Here is a 23361-nt window from a genome sequence, read left to right as displayed (position 1 = left end):
ATTGCTAGCGATCCGTGACGTTGCAGCGTCCTGGCTAGCGATATCGTTGAGTTTGACAGACACTACATACTTACATTCCGGCGTCTGTCCTCTCCGGCGCTGTGCTTCTCTGCACTGTGTAAGCGCAGTGGCCGGAAAGCACAGCGGTGACGTCACCGCTGTGCTTTCCGGCCGGCGCTTAGTGCAGAGAAGCACAGCGCCGGAGAGGACAGACGCCGGAATGTAAGTATGTAGTGTTTTTTTTTTTTTTTTACGTTTACGCTGGTAACCAGGGTAAACATCGGGTTACTAAGCGCGGCCCTGCGCTTAGTAACCCGATGTTTACCCTGGTTACCAGGGGACCGGCATCGTTGGTCACTGGAGAGCTGTCTGTGTGACAGCTCTACAGCGACCACACAGCGACGCTGCAGCGATCGGGATCGTTGTCTAGATCGCTGCAGCGTCGCTTAATGTGACGGTACCTTTAGACTTTATTGTGCCTCCACACTGTAGCTGATAAGGACTACTCTGGCTTTATCTGGAAGTCCCCATGCCTGCCCACTCCAGACATCCATTGGCACTAAATTTATCTCTATTAGGCCATGTTCACACCATCCTTTTTTTCATGCGGAATCGCCGCGATTTTCCCGCTGCGGGTCCGCAGCTGTTTTCCATGCAGGGTACATTACAATGTACCCTATGGAAAACAGGAACTGCTGTGCCCACATTGCGGAAAATCGCGAAAAAAGCCGCGCTGAATAGCCACGGTAAAAAAGAAGTACCATGTCACTTCTTTTTGCGGAACTGCAGCGGTTCTGCACCCATTGACCTCCATTGTGAGGTCAAACCCGCAGTAAAACCCGCAGATGAAAAAAATATCTGCGGGTTTTCTGCGGTTTGTGGTGCAGAACCGCTGCAGTGTGGCCACCCCCCCATGCTCCGATGCCACCCCCCCGTGCTCCGATGCCACCCCCCCGTGCTCCGAACCCCAAACCCCCCCCCCCCCCCCCCCGTGCCCTCGTCTCCCCCCCCTTATACTTACCCGGCCTCCCGGTGTCCGTCCAGCCGTCTTCTCCCTGGGCGCCGCCATCTTGCAAAATGGCTGGCGCATGCGCAGTGCGCCCGCCGAATCTGCCGGCCGGCAGATTCGTTCCAAAGTGCATTTTGATCACTGAGATAGGTTATATCTCAGTGATCAAAATAAAAAAAATAGTAAATGACCCCCCCCCCCCCCCCCCTTGTCACCCCCATAGGTAGGGACAATAAAAAAATTAAGAATTTTTTTTTTTTTTTCCATTAAGGTTAGAATAGGGTTAGGGGTAGGGTTAGGGTATTTTCAGCCATTTTAACCCTAAAAAACTTCCTAGAAAACACACAGACTCTGCATAGAAAACTGCATAAAAAAAACGCATCAAAAAAGTACCAAAAAAAGGACCTGCGTTTTCTGCCAAGAGCTGCGGTTTTGTCCTGAAAAAAAAGGAGGGAAATCAGGAACGTGTGAACATAGCCTTAAAGTTTTTTTTTTAAAGGGGATTTGATGTCAGAAAATCACTTTGTTTAAATTAAGTTTTTATGCTTATATTCATTTTTAAAGAATGTTGGCAATGTTTTTTTCCCCCATATTAAAATCAATACTAAAACATATTTAGAATTGCGAGTCCTCAGTAATTGATACCTTTTAATGGCTATCTGAAAAGATGGTAACAAATTGCTAAATGTACTAAAACATAGAAATTTTGCAATCTTTACACTGGCATCTGGGGCTTTTTCAGACTTTAGCTTCCTTTTGTTACAGGAAACACACATGTATGTTAGCCTCAATGATCAGACCCTACCTTTTGTATTGAAGCATCTAATGAGAGTGTGCAAAGGTCATTGCGATGGGATTTCAAGCATCTAATGAGTGTGTGCAAAGGTCATTGCGATGGGAGGGGAGCAGGGTCAGCTTTTTTTTAATTAAAAAAAGTGATTTAAAAAAAAATAACACAGAAACCTGATTTAAACAATAGCTCATTTTATGATGATGGCTTCCCTTTAACCCTTTTGCCATTAATCATTCTCTGCAGCAGGTTTATTTTCCAGTATTACAGCATTCCTTTATTTTACATTTAGGTTTGGGACAAGTAACATCACATTATTTAGTGACAATGTCAGTGTTTGCGGAGGTCGTTAATGTTTCTGTAGTTTCATTTCCAGAAACTGGAGTTAGCATTGTAGTAGGAATAACTGTAGGCAGAAAGAGACAAAAATTGTAAGTTGTGTTTACCCCAAGAAACTCCTAGACACATACAGTCACCATTGTATTACCTATCTTTCTGCAGGAATTCATCATACAATTATTAGGACAGCACTTCATATCCTCTGCGCATTCTTCATCCTGGTCACATTCATGGTTACAGATCTCCAGGACGCCATCCGGTGTCTCAGGACAGCCTGCAGTGTCTGATAGAGCTGGCAAACATAAAGCAAATAGTGTATGTTCACAGACAAAGGTGAGCAGTGCAGCTACAGTGTTTAGCCCAGGCTTAGGTATGTGGCGTCGGTAAGCCAAACCTCTGACTCCTCAATTTCCCTGACTCACGACCCCACAGCACTGGTCACTACTGAGCATGTGCATAAAGTGCAACACAGATTCATCTCCTCTACGACTCCACAGCACTGGTCACTACAGAGAATGTACAACCCCTGGCAAAAATTATGGAATCACCAACCTTGGAGGATGTTCATTCAGTTGTTTAATTTTGTAGAAAAAAAGCAGATCACAGACATGGCACAACACTAAAGTCATTTCAAATGGCAACTTTCTGGCTTTAAGAAACACTAAAAGAAATCAAGAATAAAAAAATGTGGTAGTCAGTAATTGTTACTTTTTTAACCAAGCATAGGGAAAAAATTTTGGAATCACTCAATTCTGAGGAAAAAATTATTGAATCATGAAAAACAAATAAACCCTTCAACACATCACTAGTATTTTGTTGCACCACCTCTGGCTTTTATAACAGCTTGCAGTCTCTGTGGCATGAACTTAATGAGTGTCAAACAGTACTCGTCATCAATCTGGCTCCAACTATCTCTGATTGCTCTTGCCAGATCAGCTTTGCAGGTTGGAGCCTTGTCATGGACCATTTTCTTCAACTTCCACAAAGATTTTCAATTGGATTGAGATCCGGACTATGCAGGCCATGACATTGCCCTTATGTGTCTTTTTTCAAGGAATGTTTTCACAGTTGTTGCTCTATGGCAGGATGCATTATCATCTTGAAAAATGATTTCATTATCCCCAAACATCCTTTCAATTCATGGGATAAGAAAAGTGTCCAAAATATCAACATAAACTTGTGCATTTATTGAAGATGTAATGGCAGCCATCTCCCCCGTGCCTTTACCTGACATGCAATCCCATATCATCAATGACTGTCGAAATTTGCATGTTTTCTTCAGGCAGTCCTCTTTATAAATCTCATTGAAATGGCACCAAACAAAACTTCCAGCATCATCACCTTACCCAATGCAGATTCGCGATACATCACTGAATATGACTTTCATCCAGTCATCCACAGTCCACGATTGCTTTTGCCTAGTCCATTGTTAACTTGTTTTTTCTGTTTAGGTGTTAATGATGGCTTTCGTTTAGCTTTTCTGTATGTAAATCCCAAGGCGGTTTCTTACAGTTCAGTCACAAATGTTGACTCCAGTTTCCACCCATTCGTTCCTCATTTGTTTTCTTGTGCATTTCCTGTTTTGGAGACATTGCTTTAAGTTTCCGGTCTTGACGCTTTGATGTCTTCCTTGGTCTACCAGTATGTTTGCCTTTAACAACCTTCCCATGTTGTTTGTATTTGGTCCAGATTTTAGACACAGCTTACTGTGAACAACCAATATCTTTTGCAACATTGCATGATAATTTACCATCTTTTAAAAGTTTGATAATCCTCTCCTTTGTTTCAATTGACCTCTCGTGTTGGAGCCATGATTCATGTCAGTCCACTTGGTGCAACAACTCTCCGAGGTGTGATCACTCCTTTTTAGATGCAGTCTAATGAGCAGATCTAATTTGATGCAGGTGTTATTTTTGGGTATGAAAATTTACAGGGTGATTCCATATTTTTTTTCCTCAGAATTGAGTGATTCCATAATTTTTTTCCCTATGCTTGGTTAAAAAAGTAGCCATTGCTGACTACCACATTTTTTGTTCTTGATTTTTTTAAATGTTTCTTAAAGCCAGAAAGTTGTCATTTGAAATGACTCTAGTTTTGTGCCATGTCTGTGATCTGCTTTTTGTCTACAAAATTAAAGGGAACCTGTCACCCCCCCAGGCGTTTTTAGCTAAAAGAGCCACCTTGTGCATCAGTAATGCTGCATTCTGACAAGGTGGCTCTTTTAGTTCTGGGTGCTGTAACTGACGAAATAATCAGTTTTGTAATTTGTCCTAAATACCTTTTCTTCAGCCAAGGAGGCAGGCCTTTCCGCCCTGCTGCAGACGCCACACAGCCGTCACTCAGATCTTCTTGGCACCGGGCACCGCCTCCTCAGCGCTGTTTTGAAATGAGCCGACGCCTGCGCTCTTTTCTCCTGCCTTGGGCAGTCGCCGTGAGCGCTGCCCGTCTGTCCTCATATGCAGTCCAGCTGACTGCGCCTGTGCGAACGCCCTGCCTGTGAATCCCAGCCCCGTAGTATGAACGAATAAGAAGACACTGCGGGGCTGGGATTCACACTGCTATACTGACCCTGTTGTACCTCTGTCTCTATTACCATCCACCGCTGCTAGTGCTTATATGCTTCCAAAAATACGGGATATAGGGTGCAACACCTGTAGTAACATGCAAAGTTCAAACAATAGAAAAAATGGTGTGCACTCACCTTCCCGATAAAAAATTCCTTTATTGAAACATTAGCAGTTCAGACAGGGAGAGCGTGAAGTGAAGTAGGATGACAGCTGTTTCGCGCAAGCAGCGCTTTCACAGATCCTGATAGCCAAAGGAAGTGGGAGGGCCGCTTTATATGGAGTAAGACGAAGCCTGATCACCTCCCACCACCTGGCTTCATAGGTATAATTAATATCTTCAGAAGGTGAATAAAAACATACAAATTAACATCATTAAAAAACATGAGAAAAACATGAAAAAAAGAGAAGCAAAACACATCTGGAACATAAAAGGGAGATTCACAAGAAACGGACATATCAATTTTTTCATTTAGATCCATTGGTCCTGTGGCGTTTGTACGCATTATCCATATTGCTTCTCTCCTCAAAAGCAATCTATTTACATTGCCACCACATTTAGGTAAAGTCACTCTTTCCAGACCTATAAAGCAGGATTTTATTTCATGCAGAACCACATATGTGGTCTATGCTCTGATATGCCCTTGCGGCTTTTACTATATAGGTAAAACTATTCGTACCCTTTTTATACGAGTCAGAGACCACTAACTCGATCCGTACAGGTAAAGGAGTTCCTCGCCTTATAAATCATGTAAGACAATGCCATGAGGGTAACGCAAGGATACTCCGCTTTATAGGTCTGGAAAGAGTGACTTTACCTAAATGTGGTGGCAATCTAAATAGATTGCTTTTGAGGAGAGAAGCAATATGGATAATGCGTACAAACGCCACATGACCAATGGATCTAAATGAAAAAATTGATATGTCCGTTTTCTTGGGAATCTACCTTTTATGCTCCAGATGTGTTTTGTTTCTCTTTTTTTCATTTTTTCTCATGTTTTTAATGATGTTAATTTATATGTTTTTATTCACCTTCTGAAGATATTAATTATACCTATGAAGCCAGGTGGTGGGAGGTGATCAGGCTTTGTCTTACTCCATATAAAGCGGCCCTCCCACTTCCTTTGGCTATCAGGATCTGTGGAAGCGCTGCTTGCGCGAAACAGCTGTCATCCTACTTCACTTCACGTTCTCCCTGTCTGAACTGCTAATGTTTCAATAAAGGAATTTTTTATCGCGAAGGTGAGTGCACACCATTTTTTCTATTGTTTGAAAAAAGAACAAAGGGCCCATCATGGGACAGATCTGCAATATGAGGCACAGGCACATGGACACCTTGTGCACAATTATTAGGCAAGTGGGTATTTTGACCATATTATCATTTCTATTCAAATTTTCCAACTTCAAGCTGTATAACCTTGAATGTTTATTGGATGAAGCCAATAAAATGATGCATGTTTGTGTAATGAGGGAGGGTGAGGCCAAAGGATATCACCACCCTTTATCAAGGTGTGCAGAATTATTAGGCAGCTTGTTTTCCTCAGGTAAAATGGGCCTAAAAAGAGATTTATCTAACTCTGAAATGTGAAAAATTGTTAAGTCCCACAGACGGATTGAGCACTCATGAAACTGCTAATACGTTGAGGCTTTATCATAGAACCATCTAAAGTTGTTGGAAATAGTCCACAAAGTAAAAAAAAAAAAAAAACAGGATGAGAAAGAAAAAGACATAGCAACTGCTAAAGATTTAACAATAATCAATCGGTATTGTCCTATTCCAGATCTGTTCCTCCGTGGAGTGCTCAGAAGTACAAGGCCTTCAGAAGAGATGAGCAAATCAGACAAAGCTCGAATTTGTCAGTTTGCGCCATTTTTTCCAGGAAATTCAATTAACAGAGAAGGTCTTCTCCACAAATGTAATGTTCCTTATGTTCTCTCGAAAGCCCAAAGTATAACAAATGTAATACACTGTATGCAGAATTATTAGGCAAGTTGTATTTTGATCACATGATACTTTTTATACATGTTGTCCTACTCCAAGCTGTTCAGGGTTGAGAGCCAACTACCAATTAAGTAAATCAGGTGATGTGCATCTCTGTAATGAGGAGGGGTGTTGTCTAATGACATCAAAACCCTATATAAGGTGTACTTAATTATTAGGCAACTTCCTTTCCTTTGGCAAAATGGGTCAGAAGAGAGATTTGACAGGCTCTGAAAAGTCCAAAATTGTGAGATGTCTTGCAGAGGGATGCAGCTGTCTTGAAATTGCCAAACTTTTGAAGCTTGATCACCGAACAATCAAGCGTTTCATGGCAAATAGCCAACAGGGTCGCAAGAAGCGTGTTTGGCAAAAAAGACACAAAATAACTGCCCATGAATTGAGGAAAATCAAGCATGAGGCTGCCAAGATGCCATTTGCCACCAGTTTTGCCATATTTCAGAGCTGCTGCAACGTTACTGGAGTAACAAAAAGCACAATGTGTGCGATACTCAGGGACATGGCCAAGGTAAGGAAGGCTGAAAAACGACCACCTTTGAACAAGAAACATAAGATAAAACGTCAAGACTGGGCCAAGAAAGATCTTAAAGACTGACTTTTCAAAGGTTTTATGGACTGATGAAATGAGAGTGACTTATGATGGGCCAGATGCTGGATCAGTAAAGGGAAGAGAGCTCCGACTGAGACACCAGCAAGGTGGAGGTGGGGTACTGGTATGGGCTGGTATCATCAAAGATGAGCTTGTGGGACCTTTTCGGGTTAAAGATGGAGTGAAGTTCAACTCCCAGACCTACTGCCAGTTTCTGGAAGACACTTCTTCAAGCAGTGGTACAGGAATAAATCGGTATCGTTCAAGAAAAACATGATTTTCATGCAGGACAATGCTCCATCACATGCCTCCAACTACTCCACAGTGTGGCTGGCCAGTAAAGGTCTCAAAGAAGAAAAACTAATGACATGGCCCCCTTGTTCACCTAATCTGAACCCCATAGGGAACCTGTGGTCCCTCATAAAATGTGAGATCTACAGGGAGGGAAAACGGTACACCTCTCGGAGCAGTGTCTGGGAGGCTGTGGTGGCTGCTGCACGCAATGTTGATCGTAAACAGATCAAGCAACTGTCAGAATCTATGGATGGAAGGCTGTTGAGTGTCATCAAATAGAAAGGTGGCTATATTGGTCATTAATTTTTGGGGGTTTTGTTTTTGCATGTCAGAAATGTTTATTTCTAAATTTTGTGCAGTTATATTGGTTTACCTGGTGAAAATAAACAAGTGAGATGGGAATATATTTGGTTTGTATTAAGTTGCTTAATAATTCTGCACAGTAATAGTTACCTGCATAAACAGATATCCTCCTAAGATAGCCAAATCTAAAAAAAAACACTCCAACTTCCAAAAATATTAACCCCTTCATGACCTTGGGATTTTTCGTTTTTCCGTGTTCGTTTTTCACTCCCCTCCTTCCCAGAGCCATAACTTTTTTATTTTTCCGTCAATTTGGCCATGTGGGGCTTATTTTTTGCGGGACGAATTGTTCTTTTGAACGACATCATTGGTTTTAGCATGTCGTGTACTAGAAAACGGGAAAAAAATTCCAAGTGCGGTGAAATTGCAAATAAAATGCAATCCCACACTTGTTTTTTGTTTGGCTTTTTTGCTAAGTTCACTAAATGCTGAAACTGACCTGCCATTATGATTCTCCAGGTCAGTACGAGTTCATAGACACCTAACATGACTCGGTTATTTTTTATCTGAGTGGAGAAAAAAATTCCAAACTTTGCTAAAAAAAAAAAAAAAAAAAAAAAATTGCGCCATTTTCCGATACTCGTAGCGTCTCCATTTTTCGTGATCTGGGGTCGGTTGAGGGCTTATTTTTTGTGCGCCGAGATGACGTTTTTAATAATAGCATTTTGGTGCAGATACGTTCTTTTGATCGCCCGTTATTGCATTTTAATGCAATGTCGCGGCGACCTAAAAAACGTAATTCTGGCTTTTTAGAATTTTTTTCTCGCTACGCCGCTTAGCGATCAGGTTAATGCTTTTTTTTTTAATTGATAGATCGGGCGATTCTGAGCGTGGCGATACCAAATATGTGTAGATTTGATTTTTTTTTATTGATTTATTTTGATTGGGGCGAAAGGGGGGTGATTTAAACTTTTATATTTTTTTTTTATTTTTTTCACATTTTTTTTAACTTTTTTTTTTTTTTTACTTTTGCCATGCTTCAATAGCCTCCATGGGAGGCTAGAAGCAGGCACAACTCGATCGCCTCTGCTACATAGCAGCGATCTTCTGATCGCTGCTATGTATCAGAAATGGAGGTGTGCTGTGAGCGCCGACCACAGGGTGGCGCTCACAGCCACCGGTGATCAGTAACCATAGAGGTCTCTAGGACCTCCTATGGTTACCATCCTGACGCATCGCCGACCCCCGATCATGTGACGGGGGTCGGCGATGTCATTTCCGGCCGCCCGGCCGGAAGCGGTAGTTAAATGCCGCTGTCTGCGTTTGACAGCAGCATTTAACTAGTTAATAGGTGCGGGCAGATCGCGATTCTGCCCGCGCCTATTACGGGCACATGTCAGCTGTTCAAAACAGCTGACATGTCCCGGCTTTGATGCGGGCTCACCGCGGAGCCCTGCATCAAAGCAGGGGATCTGACCTCGGATGTACTATCCCGTCCGAGGTCAGAAAGGGGTTAAGCTTTGATATTTGAGTCTTTTTGGGTTGATTGAGAACATAGGTGTTGATGAGTAATAAAAATAATCTTCTAAAATACGACTTGCCTAATAATTCTACACACAGTGTATTTAAAAAGCAAATCGCAATAAATGGTGATGTCATGTCTGTTCTAGCATGGACTTGTGTGTATATAAGCCAATGTCAGTATTCGGCAGAAATTCATGCCTGGCTCGGAGAACCCCATAGAAACACAGATACACTGCTCAAAAAAATAAATAAAATCCACTAACACTAAAATCCCACATCCTAGATATCACTGAATGAAATATTTCAGTTGTAAATCTTTATTCATTACTTAGGGGAATGCGTTGAGAAGAATAAAACATAAAAATGATCAATGTAAATCAAAATTAAAGGGACTCTGTCATCTGAATTTGGAGAGAACAATTTTCAGCCATAGGGGCGGGGTTTTCGGTTGTTTGATTCACCCTTTCCTTACCCGCTGGCTGCATGCTGGCTGCAATATTGGATTGAAGTTCATTCTCTGTTCTCCGTAGTACATGCCTGCACAAGGCAATCTTGCCTTGCGCAGGCGTGTACTATGGAGGTCAGAGAATGAACTTCAATCCAATATTGCAGCCAGCGGGTAAGGAAAGGGTGAATCAAACACCCGAAAACCCCACCCCTATGGCTGAAAATTGTTCCCTCCAAATTCAGGTGACAGAGTCCCTTTAATATCCCATGGAGGTCTGAATTTGGAATGATACTCAAAATCAAAGTGGAAAATCAAATTGCAGGCTGATCCAACTTCAGTGGAAATGCCTCAAGACAAGGAAATGATTATCAGTAGTGTGTGTGGCCACCAAGTGCCTGTATGACCTCCCTATAGTGCCTGGGCATGCTCTTGATGAGGCGGCGGATGGTCTCCTGAGGGATCTCCCAGACCTGGACTAAAGCATCCGCTAACTCCTGGACAGTCTGTGGTGCAACATGACGTTGGTGGATGGTGCGAGACATGATGTCCCAGATGTGTACAATCGGATTCGGGTCTGGGGAATGGGAGGGCCAGTCCATAGCTTCAATGCCTTCATCTTGCAGGAACTCTTGACACACTCCAGCCACATGAGGTCTGGCATTGTCCTGAATTAGGAGGAACCCATGGCCAACTGCACCAGCATATGGTCTCACAAGGGGTCTGAGGATCTCATCTCGGTACCTAATGGCAGTCAGGCTACCTCTGGCAAGCATATGGAGGGCTGTGTGGTCCTCCAAAGAAATGCCACGCTATACCATTACTGACCCACTGCCAAACCGGTCATGCTGAAGGATGTTGCAGGCAGCAAATCGCTCTCCATGGCGTCTCCAGACTCTGTCACATGTGCTCAATGTGAACCTGCTTTCTTCTGTGAAGAGCACAGGGCGCCAGTGGTGAATTTTCCAATCCTGCTGTTTTGTGGCAAATTGCAAGCATCCTGCATGGTGTTGGGCTGTGAGCACAACCCCCATCTGTGGACTTCGGGCACTCAGACCAACCTCATGAAGTCAGTTTCTAACTGTTTGTGCAGACACATGCACATTTGTGGCCTGCTGGAGGTCATTTTGCAGGGCTCTGGCAGTGCTCCTCCTGTTCCTCCTTGCACAAAGGCGGAGGTAACGGTCCTGCTGCTGGGTTGTTGCCCTCCTACGGCCCCCTCCATGTTTCCTGGTGTACTGGCCTATCTCCTGGTAGCTCCTCCAGCCTCTGGACACTACGCTGACAGACAGCGCAAACCTTCTTGCCACAGCTTGCACTGATGTGCCATCCTGGATGAGCTGCACTACCTGAGCCACTTGTGTGGGTTGTTGAGTCCGTCTCATGCTACTACGAGGGTAAAAGCACAACCAACATTCAAAACTGACCAAAACATCAGCCAGAAAGCATTGGTACTGAGATGTGGTCTTTAGTTCCCACCTGCAGAACCACTCCTTTATTGAGTGTCTTGATAATTGCCAATAATTTCCATCTGTTGTCTATTCCATTTGCACAACAGCATGAGAAATTGATTGTCAAACAGTGTTGCTTCCTAAGTGGACAGTTTGATTTCACAGAAGTTTGATTTACTTGAAGTTATATTCTTTCACTTAAGTGTTCCCTTTATTTTTTTGAGCAGTGTATATTCTGGTATACTACCTCAGCTGCTACAGCACCTGTCTCGAGTTAAAGAGGTTGTCCACTTTTGGGGATTTTTTTTTTTATAACTTTAATCCCTCAACGACCAGGGGTATTTCAGTTTTTGAATTTCTGTTTTTTTCTCCCCTTCTTCCTAGAGCCATAACTTTTTTCTTTTTCAGTCATGTGAGGGCTTATTTTTAGGGGACAAGTTGTACTTTTGAACGACACCATTGTTCTTAAAATATTGTGTACTGGAAAATGGGAAAATTGTGGTGAAATTGCCAAAAAAGTGCAATTCCACAGTTGTATTTTGTTATTTTTTTACCATGTTCACTAAATGCTGAAACTGACCAGCCATTATGATGCTCCAGGGCATTACGAGTTCAAAGACATCAAAGGTGTATAGGTTCTTTTTTATTTACCATATATCCAGTGCACAATCCTTATGACAGGTTCGCTTTAAGTAAAAAGTAATTGGGCACACAGGTGGACTAACCCTTTAACAGACTTGTCTTTTACAAACATACTTTTTTGGTTGCTAACATGCATCAATGGTTTCTAAAGTGCTTAACATGCAAAGCAAACAGACTGGCATCTTGACTGGCATCACATGTACTTTATTGGAAAAGTAAACACACTTAAAGTTTAAGTGATTGTCGTCACTGTACATTTAGGCTGTGTTCACACGTTCCGTTTTTTTCGCGTTTTTTTCGTGGTTTTTCCCGATAAAAACGCTATAAAACCGCAAAAAAACCGCATACAATAAGCATCCTATCATTTAGAATGAATTCCGCATGTTTTGTGCACATGATGCGTTTTTTTTCCGCCAAAAAAACGCATCAGGCACAAAATCCGGACATGCTCTATCTTTTTGCGTTTTTTTTGCGGATTTCCCACTCCAAAATGCATTGGGAAGTGTCCGGAAAAAACCACGGCAAAAACGCGTCAAAACCGCGGCAAAATCGCGGCAAAAACGCACGCGGTTTTCTTGCGGATTTCATGCAGAAAATGTCCGGAATTCTCAGGAATTTTCTGCATGAATTCCTGAACGTGTGCACATAGCCTTACTGCCGCTTCTATTCAAGAAGGTAATGTTTGAGAAGAGCTGACTCCATGCCAAGTTGTGTTCCCTGGGTCACAGTATATACAGTGGGGGAAATAAGTATTTGATCCCTTGCTGATTTTGTACGTTTCCCCACTGACAAAGACATGAACAGTCTATAATATTAGGGGTAGGTTAATTTTAACATTGAGAGATAGAATATCAAAAATAAAATCCAGAAAATCACATTGTATAAATTATATAAGTTTAAATTTTGCAGTGTAAAAATGCTAAAAGTTACACTTTTTAGTACAAAATAAACTTTTTAGTACAAAACCGGCACCAGAAAAACTTTCCTACTTTTTGACACCAAAAAACTGTGATAAAAGCCTTACCAACCAAAATGTTTATCTGGGAAAAATAGAGATATGCCAAAGAGATGGAAGAGAGAGAATGCACAGATAAAACACTGTCTAGAATATTCTATTCAAAGGCAGTAAGCAGAGAATGTGACCAAAGAGAGCGAAAAAAACACATAGTATACTAGTAAGTTGCATGAGTCACAACACTCAAAAGTATGTGCCATTAGTGGTGTAGTTGTGGGGGTTGGGGATATGCCGTCCATGGGTGGGAGGGAGTTACAGTAAGTCTTGAAAACTAGAGCTCCATCTACTGATCAGGAGGGGTACTCTCAGCAGTTCAGAGTCACTTAACCCAAGGGCATTCATATGTCAGTATTTGTATGCTAAAGCCAGAAGTGTCTCTACAACACAAAACGGATGACAGTCTTTCCAGTGTACTTTTTCTTTGTCAGTTCCACTCCTGGTTTTGTATACAGACACTGATGAAAAATACTGATACAGTGGGTACAGAAGGTATTCAGGCCCCTTTACATTTTTCACTCTTTGTTTCATTGCAGCCATTTGGTAAATTCAATAAGTTCATTTTTTCTCATTAATGTACACTCTGCACCCCATCTAGACTGAAAAAAACAGAAATGTAGTAATTTTTGCAAATTTATTCAAAAAGAAAAACTGAAATATCACATGGTCATAAGTATTCAGACCCGTTGCTCAGTTTTGAGTAGAAGCACCCTTTTGAGCTAGTACAGCCATGAGTCTTCTTGGGAATGATGCAACAAGTTTTTCACACCTGGATTAGGGGATCCTCTGCCATTTTTCCTTGCAGATCCTCTCCAGTCCCATCAGGTTGGATGGTGAACGATGGTGGACAGCCATTTTCAGGTCTCTTCAGAGATGCTCAATTGGGTTTAGGTCAGGGTTCTGGCTGGGCCAGTCAAGAATGGTCACAGAGTTGTTCTGAAGCCACTCCTTTGTTATTTTAGCTGTGTGCTTAGAGTCATTGTCTTGTTGGAAGGTGAAACTTCGGCCAAGTCTGAGGTCCAGAGCACTCTGGAAGAGGTTTTCATCCAGGATATCTCTGTACTTGGCCGCATTCATGTTTCCTTCAATGACAACCAGTCATCCTGTCCCTGCAGCTGCATAGCATGATGCTGCTACCATCATGTTTCACTGTTGGGATTGTATTGAGCATGTGATGAGCAGTGTCTGGTTTTATCCACACATGCCGCTTAGAATTATCACTAGTGTTGAGCATTCCGATACCGCAAGTATAGGCCGATATTTGCGGTATCGGAATTCCGATCCCGAGTTCCGATATTTTTGCGATATCGGGAATCGGGATCGGGATGAATATTTATGTGTAAAATAAAGAATAAAAATAAAAAATATGAATATACTCACCCTCGGACGCGCCCTGGTTGTAACCGCTGCAACCGGCAGTCTCCGTTCCTAAGAATGAGCGAGTGAAGGACCTGCGATGACGTCGCGGCTTGTGATTGGTCGCGTGAGCGGTCACATGAGCGGTCACGCGACCAATCACAAGCCGCGACGTCATCGAAGGTCCTTCACCCGCTCATTCTTAGGAACGGAGGCTGCCGGTTACACTGCTAAGGTCCAGGGTCCGCCGGAGGGGTGAGTATATCCATATTTTTTATTTTTATTCTTTATTTTTTACATGAATATGGATCCCAGGGCCTGATGGAGAGTTTCCTCTCCTTCAGACCCTGGGAACCATTCCAGTATACATTCCGATATTTGTGTCCCATTGACTTGTATTGGTATCGGGTATCGGCGATATCCGATATTTTTCGGATATCGGCCGATACAATCCGATACCGATACTTTCAAATATCGGAAGGTATCGCTCAACACTAATTATCACCAAAAAGGTCTATCTTTGTCTCATCAGACCAGAGAATCTTATTTCGCATAGTCTGGGAGTCCTTCATGAGTTTTTTTTTGCAAACTCTGTGTGGGCTTTCATATGTCTTGCACTGAGGAGAGGCTTCCGTTGGGCCACTCTGCCATAAAGGCCCGACTGGTGGAGGGCTGAAGTGATAGTTGACTTTGTGAAACTTTCTCCCATCTCCCTACTGCATCTCTGGAGCTCAGCCACAGTGATCTTGGGGTTCTTCTTTACCTCTCTCACCAAGGCTCTTCTCCCACGTTTGCTCAGTTTGGCTGGACGGCCAGGTCTAGGAAGGCTTCTGGTGGTCCCAAACTTCTTCCATTTAAGAATTATGGAGGCCACTGTGCTCTTGGGAACCTTGAGTACTGCAGAAATTCTTTTGTAACCTTGGCCAGATGTGTGCCTTGCCACAATTCTGTCTCTGAGCTCCTTGACCAGTTCCTTTGACCTCATGAACCTCATTTAGTCTGACATGCATTGTAAGCTGTAAGGTCTTATATAGACAGGTGTGTGCCTGTCCAAATCAAGTCATATCAGTTTAATTAAACACAGCTGGTCTCCAATGAAGGAGTAGAACCATCTCAAGGAGGATCACAAGGAAATGGACAGCATGTGACTTAAATATGAGTGTCTGAGCAAAGGGTCTGAATACTTATGACCATGTGATAGTTCAGTTTTTCTTTTTTATTCACTTTGCAAAAATGTCTACATTTCTGCTTTTTTTCAGTCAAGATGGGGTGCAGAGTGAAAAAAATGAACCTTTTTTAATTTACCAAATGGCTGCAATGAAACAAGGAATGCAAATTTAAAGGGGTCTGAATACTTTCCGTACCCACTGTATGTGAATAAGTCCGTAGGTCAAGTTCCGAAGATGAGTTTTTGACTCTGAGCAAAAAATGCAGCGTCTTACAGTTCCTGCAAAGTATATGGGATTTATAGAAATCTCATGCACGCTGTGCTTATCTTTTACGCTGCATTAACTGACCTTCGGTGCGTTTATGAAATCCGCAACATGTTCATTTCTCATTTGGGTATTATGTACAGAATATCCCCATAGAATTGCATTAGATTTAGAAAATCTCCATATGCGTTTTTAGTGTGTTTACGCTGTGGAAATGCACTAATAAAACGTGTAATCCACACTTGACAGTATCAATAAACAATTGTTGAAACCAAATACCTGGAGGTATAAAAAACCAAAGCAGCTTTATTGCAAACATGATCTAAAAAAAAAAGCGATGAAAAAGAAAAGAAATGCACTCAAAAACGTAATGAAAAAAAGAAAATAACCTAATTTAGGTAATAGGTGCAGAAAATCTGCAACAGCAAAAACTCACCAAATACTCATTGTGGGAACATAGCCATACAGATCGAGATTTAACTATCGAGCTACAGCTGCAGTCCAAAGGGTAAGACTGTGAACCACAGATGCCACTTGGTGCAGTACACACATCTGCGCAGCCCCAGTGTTGGCCTGAGATTAACGCTGCTACGAATGCTTCTATTTCCCGGGACTCACCTGTTGTCTGTGCTGTCCTCTTGTGCACACACACGGAGAGAAGCAGGAGGAGTGTCACACACCGGATGGTTTTCATCTTGCAGTGTCGCTCTATCTGCCTCTGACAAAATCTAATCTTTACCAGGTGAGGCAAGGTTATGAATACTTAGTCTCCCCCTCCCACCAGCCCAAGCACCATCCATCATCCTCATTATCATGCCAGAGAACGTAAAGTAGGGGTGGGGAACCTTTTCTTCTGTCTGTGGCCATTTGGATATTTATACCATCCGTATAAAAGCAACTGAAAATTTATTCTGCTATATTTGGTTAAACATTTAATTATGTCACCCCTAATGTGATGGCTGATGCATCTTCTGTATGGTGCTGCGTGTGATGTTAGGTAGTGTTGGTGATGTTGTTTCTCGTAACTGTTTTTTTTTTTTAAGATTTGGAAAAGAGTCGACTCTTTGTGATGAATTTTTAAAAGAAGTCACAGCAGTAAGCTCTGAACACAGAAGCAAATTCCACTGTGTCTCCTCACAGAGGGAAATCTCTGATCATGTAGCATTTATAGAACTCGAGCAGTGGGCGGCCTGCAGTATACACACCACATAGGAGGCACTGAGGTTGCTCTATATACATCACATAGGAGACACTCGGGCTACAGCACATGCAGTACATCACAGAGTATACACAGGAGACGCTGGGGCTTGTACATCACAGGAAATGTTGGGGCTGGGGCATATACATCACTGGAGATGATGGGGCACGTACATCACAGGAGACACTGGGGACATATTAATCACAGGAGGTGCTGAGGCACATACATCACATGAGATGCTGGGGGCTCATACATCACAGAACAGGCTGGGGGCATTTACATCACATGAGGTGCTGGGGCACATAAATCACAGGAGCATCTGGGGTCATATACATCACAGGAAAGTCTATGGGAACATACATCACAGGAGAGGCCGGGGCACATACATCACAGGAGGCACTGGGTACACATACATAACAGGAGGATCCTGGGGCATGTACATCACAGGAGATGCCGGGACATATATACCTCACAAGATTGGCCAGGGCACATATATCACAAGAGGGGCAGAGTGCACATATATCACAGGAGGGTCTAGGGGCATATACAAAACACAGGAGATGCGGGGGGGGGGACGGGGCACATACATCACATGAGATGCCAGGGTATATATACATCACAGGAGGGGTAGAGGGACTGGAGCACTGAGCGAACTGACTCTATCCACAAAGTATGTCCCGATGCAGGATTTAATCGTTCCTTCCACGTTCCACAGCGTTCAGTAGTGAACACTGTGTGCATGTACTGTCATGAGCAATTGAGCAGCCACCATTTCAATGGCCGTTGCCCTAGCTCTTAAAGGGACACTGTCACCTGAATTTGGAGGGAACAATCTTCAGCCATGGAGGCGGGGTTTTTGGGTTTTTGATTCACCCTTTCCTTACCCGCTGGCTGCATGCTGGCTGCAATATTGGATTGAAGTTCATTCTCTGTCCTCCATAGTACACGCCTGTGCAAGGCAAGATTGCACCTTGTGCAGGCATCTACTATGGAGGACAGAGAATGAACTTCAATCCAATATTGCAGCCAGCATGCAGCCAGCGGGTAAGGAAAGGGTGAATCAAAAACCCCACCTCCATGGCTGAAGATTGTTCCCTCCAAATTCAGGTGACAGTGTCCCTTTAAATCCCCGGCCAGAGCACTGTGGTCGCCAGGAGTCTGCCTGGGGCGCCAGAGAAAAGGATGTTGTGGGCCATAAATAGCCTGGGGGCTGGAGGTTCCCCACCCCTGGTGTAGAGGGATGTAATAAGTTTAACACACCACTAGCCAAAAGAGATTTTTATACTCACAACTTGATTGTGTTAGATAAGGGCATTCTTCAACATGGGAGATCCATAGAAATAGGAAAAAATGTCTCCTCTAGTTGACGTTCAATAATTTGATTTATAACTAATGTAAAAGAAAACTACTACTGTCTATTACTTCTACTATTGTTCTGTGGAAGGCATTTTAGAGAAGAAGATGCAACGGCTCTGCTGACTCAATAACTGCAAAGTTCCAAACTCCTTTGGCATTTACAAATGCACAAAATCTGTACAATTGGAGCTTCATGACATGGGTTCCCATTATTGAGCAGCTGAATGCAAGCCTTACATCACCCAGTACAATTCCAAGCATCTGATGGAGTTGTAAGAATGCCGCTGGACTCTGAAGCAATGTGTTTCTAGAAAAGACAAATCACTCTTCTTTATCTGGCATCTGATGGATGAGTCTGTGTTTGGCAAATGCCAGAAGAATGTTACCTATCTGACTGCACTGTGTCAAAAGTATAGTTTAATGGAGGAGGTATGTGCTTGTTTTTCTGGAGTTGCTCTAAGTCCTTTAATACTAATAAATTGAAACCTTAATGTTTCAGCATACCAAGATATTTTGGACAATTGCTTCCAACTTAATGGGAAAAGTTTGGGAAAGGCCCTTTTCTGTTGCAGCATGACGTTGCCCCAGTGCATAAAGCAGATTCCATAAAGACATTGTTGGTTGGGGGAGTTTGATGTGAAAGAACTTGACTGGCCACTAAAGAGGTCTGCCCTCAACCCCATCAAACATCTTTGGGATGAACTAAAACAGAGATTACTGTACTAGCTAGGATCTCTATTCAAACATCAGTGTCTGACTGATCCCACAAATGTTCTTCTCTATGAATGGGCAAAAATTCCCACAGATGCTTTACAAAATCGTGTAGAAAGCATTCCCAGCTGTTTTACCTTCAAAGGCAGGACCACCTCCATAATAATGCTTATGAACATATTATAGGATCTCCTAAAATCTCCTGTTGGTATAAGGTGCAGTGGTCTATTACTCTTTCTCCATATAGTGTATGTACATACTAGATATGTCATTTGTTAGTCCAGAATTTTTCTTAGATTTCTCTATAGCACACTAATTCCAACAATAGTTGGCGTGTTCTTCAAGTTATGTATCATAGTAGTTTGGATGTGTCACATAACATTACATGGGGCTGACCTTTATTAAAGAAGCACACATATTGGAGAAGCAGCTCGTGTAGCTCATTTTGGGACCACGCTATCTGCATCCCTTTAATAATGAAAAATAGATAGGAAAGAGGTCCGTCTGTACCCTCTACCAAGTTAGTGCTACTGTAGTTTTAGCCAGCATCATGATAATGTGGTACATTCTACTATACAAGTATTAGTAATGAATTAACAATTTAATTTCAGCACCAAGAAGGAAATGTTGTGGAGCTATAGAAATCACCTGGTTCATACACATGTTAATGATATGCAAACATTGTAACAACATTTTCAAAGCATTTCAATTTATTCAGTATCGAGTATGAGCACCACACGCAAAAATACATGTAATTACATGCCTTGGCATGTTAATAATGAGCTGATTAATGTCTGTCAGAAGTGTTTTGCTATGTTGAATACACTTGGGCACGCAAATCATCATGATCCTCTGCTGGCAGCTCTCTTTGCAAGTGCTGACCAATGTCATCCCAGATGTGCTCGATGGGAGACAAGTTTAGATACACTGCCATGGTAGCACATTTAGGCCACTTAGTGTGAGCAATATGTGGACTTGCATTGTCATGTTCAAAACAAGTAATTTATGAGACACGAGAAATGACCGTACACTAGTTCCACCTCCAAATCATGTAACGCCGAGCAGGGCCGCCATCAGGGTATTACTGCCCTTACTACTGTGTGGGGTCCGATGAGCAGCGGCACACAGGGGGGCCCACAGGACCCCGCCTCTTGTGCTTCTGCTCACTGGGTCCCAGCGTGCGCTAATGTGCTGCGGGCATGCGACGCACACGTCGGTGCCAGTGCCCAGGAGCTTTCTTGGAGTTGTACACGTCCATCTTACTTTGACGGCTGCGCAGCTCAGACTCCCTCCGCCCTCCCTGGATTTCTGGTCAGGTGTCGGCGCATACGCGATAACGTCATTGCATATGCGTTGACATGTATGAGGACACTATGACCAGAAGCGAAGCTGTGCCTGCTGGGGATCGCTTATGAGGTAAGTATGAAAAATGTATTTTTTTTTCTTTAGAAAATGAATTAAATGGGCGAGGAGGGGATGAGAGGGGAACTGCAAATGGTGAAGGTGGGGCTGCAAATGGTGAAGGGGGATGAAAATGATGGAGGGGTTCTGCAAATGGTGAAGGGGGCTGAAAATGATGGAGGGGTGCTGCAAATGATGAAGGGGTGCTGCAAATGATGGAGGGGTGCTGCAAATGATGAAGGGGCTGCAAATGATGGAAGGGGGCTGCAAATAATAAAGAAGGCTGCAAATGGTGAAGGGGGCTGCAAATACTAAAGGAGGGGCTGCAAATGGTGAAGGGGGATGAAAATGATGGAGGGGTGCTGCAAATGATGAAGGGGCTGCAAATGATGTAGGGAAGCTGCAAATAATAAAGAGGGCTGCAAATGGTGAAGGGGGCTGCAAATACTAAAGGTGGGGCTGCAAATGGTGAAGGGGGCTGAAAACGATGGAGGGGTGCTGCAAATGATGAAGGGGTTGCAAATGATGGAAGGGGGCTGCAAATAATAAAGGGGGCTGCAAATGATGAAGGGGGCTGCAAATACTAAAGGAGGGGCTGCAAATGGTGAAGGGGCTGAAAATGATGAAGGGGTGCTGCAAATGGCGAAGGGGGCTGCAAATAGTAAAGGAGGGGATTCAAATGGTGAAAGGGGCTGAAAATGATGGAGGGGTGCTGCAAATGGTGAAAGGGGCTGCAAATGATGAAGGGGGCTGCAAATGATGAAGGGGCTGAAAATGATGGAATGGGGCTGCAAATAATGAAGGGACTGCAAATGATGGAAGGGGGCTGCAAATGATGAAGGGACTGCAAATGATGGAAGAGGGCTGCACATGATGAAGGGGGCTGCATATGATGAAGGGGGCTGCAAATGGTGAAGGAGGGGCTACAAATGGAGAAGGGGGCTGAAAATTATGGAGGGGTGCTGCAAATGATGAAGGGGCTGCAAATGGTGGAGTGGGCTGCAAATGATGAAGGGGCTGCAAACGGTGAAGGGGCTGCACATGATGGAGGGGGCTGCACATGATGGAGGGGGCTGCACATGATGAAGGGGGACTGCACATGGTGAATGGGGGCTGCAAATGATGGAGGGGGCTGCAAATGATGGAGGGGGCTGCACATGATGAAAGGGGGTTGCAAATGATGAAGGGGGCTGCAAATACTAAAGGAGGGGCTGCAAATGGTGAAGGGGCTGAAAATGATGAAGGGGTGCTACAAATGATGACGGGGCTACACATGATGTAGGGAGACTGCAAATGATGGAGTGGGGCTGCAAATGATGAAGGGGGCTGAAAATGATGGAGGGATGCTGCAAATGGTGAAGGGGCTGCAAATAGTAAAGGAGGGGATGCAAATGGTGAAGAGGGCTGAAAATGATGGAGGGGGCTGCAAATGATGAAGGGGCTGCAAATGATGGAAGGGGGCTACAAATGGTGGAAGGGGGCTGCACATGATGAAGGGGCTGCATATGATGAAGGGGGCTGCAAAATGGTGAAGGAGGGGCTGCAAATGGTGAAGGGGCTGAAAATTATGGAGGGGTGCTGCAAATGATGGAGTGGGGCTGCAAATGATGAAGGTGCTGCAAATGATGTAGGGAGGCTGCAAATGATGGAAGGGGGCTGCAAATGATGAAGAGGCTGAAAATGATGTAGGGAGGCTGCAAATTATGGAGGGGTGCTGCAAATGATGAAGGAGCTGCAAATGATGTAGGGAGGCTGCAAATGATGGAAGGGGGCTGCAAATGATGAAGGGGGCTGCAAATAGTAAAGGAGGGGCTGCAAATGGTGAAAGGGGCTGAAAATGATGGGGGTGCTGCAAATGGTGAAAGGGCTGCAAATGATGGAGTGGGGCTGCAAATGATGAAGGGGCTGCAAATGGTGAAAGGGGCTGAAAATGATGGAGTGCTGCAAATGGTGAAAGGGCTGCAAATGATGGAGTGGGGCCGCAAATGATGAAGGGGCTGCAAATGATGAAGGAGCTGCAAACGGTGAAAGGGGGCTGCACATGATTAAGAGAGGCTGCAAATGGTGAATGGGGCAGCAAATGATAAAGGGGCTGCAAATCATGGAGTGGGATGCACATGATGAAGGGGGACTGCACATGGTGAGCGGGGGCTGCAAATGATGGAGGGGGCTGCAAATGGTGAAAGGGCTGCAAATGATGGAGGGGGCTGCACATGATGAAAGGGGGTTGCAAATGATGAAGGGGCTTCAAATGGTGAAGGGGCTGCAAATGATGGAGGGGGTTGCACATGATGAAAGGGGGTTGCAAATAGTGAAGGAGGGGCTGCAAATGGTGAAGGGGCTGAAAATGATGGAGGGGTGCTGCAAATGGTGAAGGGGCTGCAAATGATGGAATGGAGCTGCAAATTATGGAAGAGGGCTGCAAATGATGGAAGGGGGCTGCAAATAGTAAAGGAGGGGCTTCAAATGGTGAAGGGGGCTGAAAATGATGGAGGAGTGCTGCAAATGATGAAGGGGCTACAAATGATGTAGGGAGATGGCAAATGATGGAGTGGGGCTGCAAATGATGAAGGGGCTGAAAATGATGGAGAGGTGCTGCAAATGGTGAAGGGGGCTGCAAATAGTAAAGGAGGGGATGCAAATGGTGATAGGGGCCGAAAATGGTGGAGGGGTGCTGCAAATGGTGAAAGGGTTTGCGGCCGAGGCTCTGACGGGACTGAACACATATATGGGTAATTATTGCCTTTATTCATTTGCATTAATGTAGGGACGACAGGCACGCTAAGCTATGGACATTGTAGCGGCGCAGTGATCTAAATGGAGTGATTTGCTGCTATATAGTATTGGTTACACAGACTGTTACTAGGCTAACAATAGCAGGCTTACTATAGGTGCTTGACTTCCTGTTTCCCAGTCTTTCCTCGGTCATGTATTACACCTATGGA

At 43.7% G+C, this 23361-nt stretch overlaps 1 long non-coding RNA gene across 1 annotated transcript; it reads right to left on the bottom strand.

The window, feature by feature from the left end:
* Nucleotides 1-1272: 1272 nt before the first annotated feature.
* On the bottom strand, nt 1273-16495 carry LOC138667603 (uncharacterized). Its single transcript, XR_011318850.1, has 3 exons — nt 16369-16495; nt 2287-2430; nt 1273-2205 (listed from the first exon to the last, which is right to left on the bottom strand). It is a non-coding gene; the product is annotated as an uncharacterized lncRNA (long non-coding RNA).
* Nucleotides 16496-23361: the final 6866 nt, after the last annotated feature.

Source organism: Ranitomeya imitator, chromosome 2 (assembly GCF_032444005.1).
Source record: "Ranitomeya imitator isolate aRanImi1 chromosome 2, aRanImi1.pri, whole genome shotgun sequence".
Lineage (NCBI taxonomy): Eukaryota > Metazoa > Chordata > Amphibia > Anura > Dendrobatidae > Ranitomeya > Ranitomeya imitator.
This window is presented reverse-complemented; position numbering and strand designations above follow the sequence as displayed.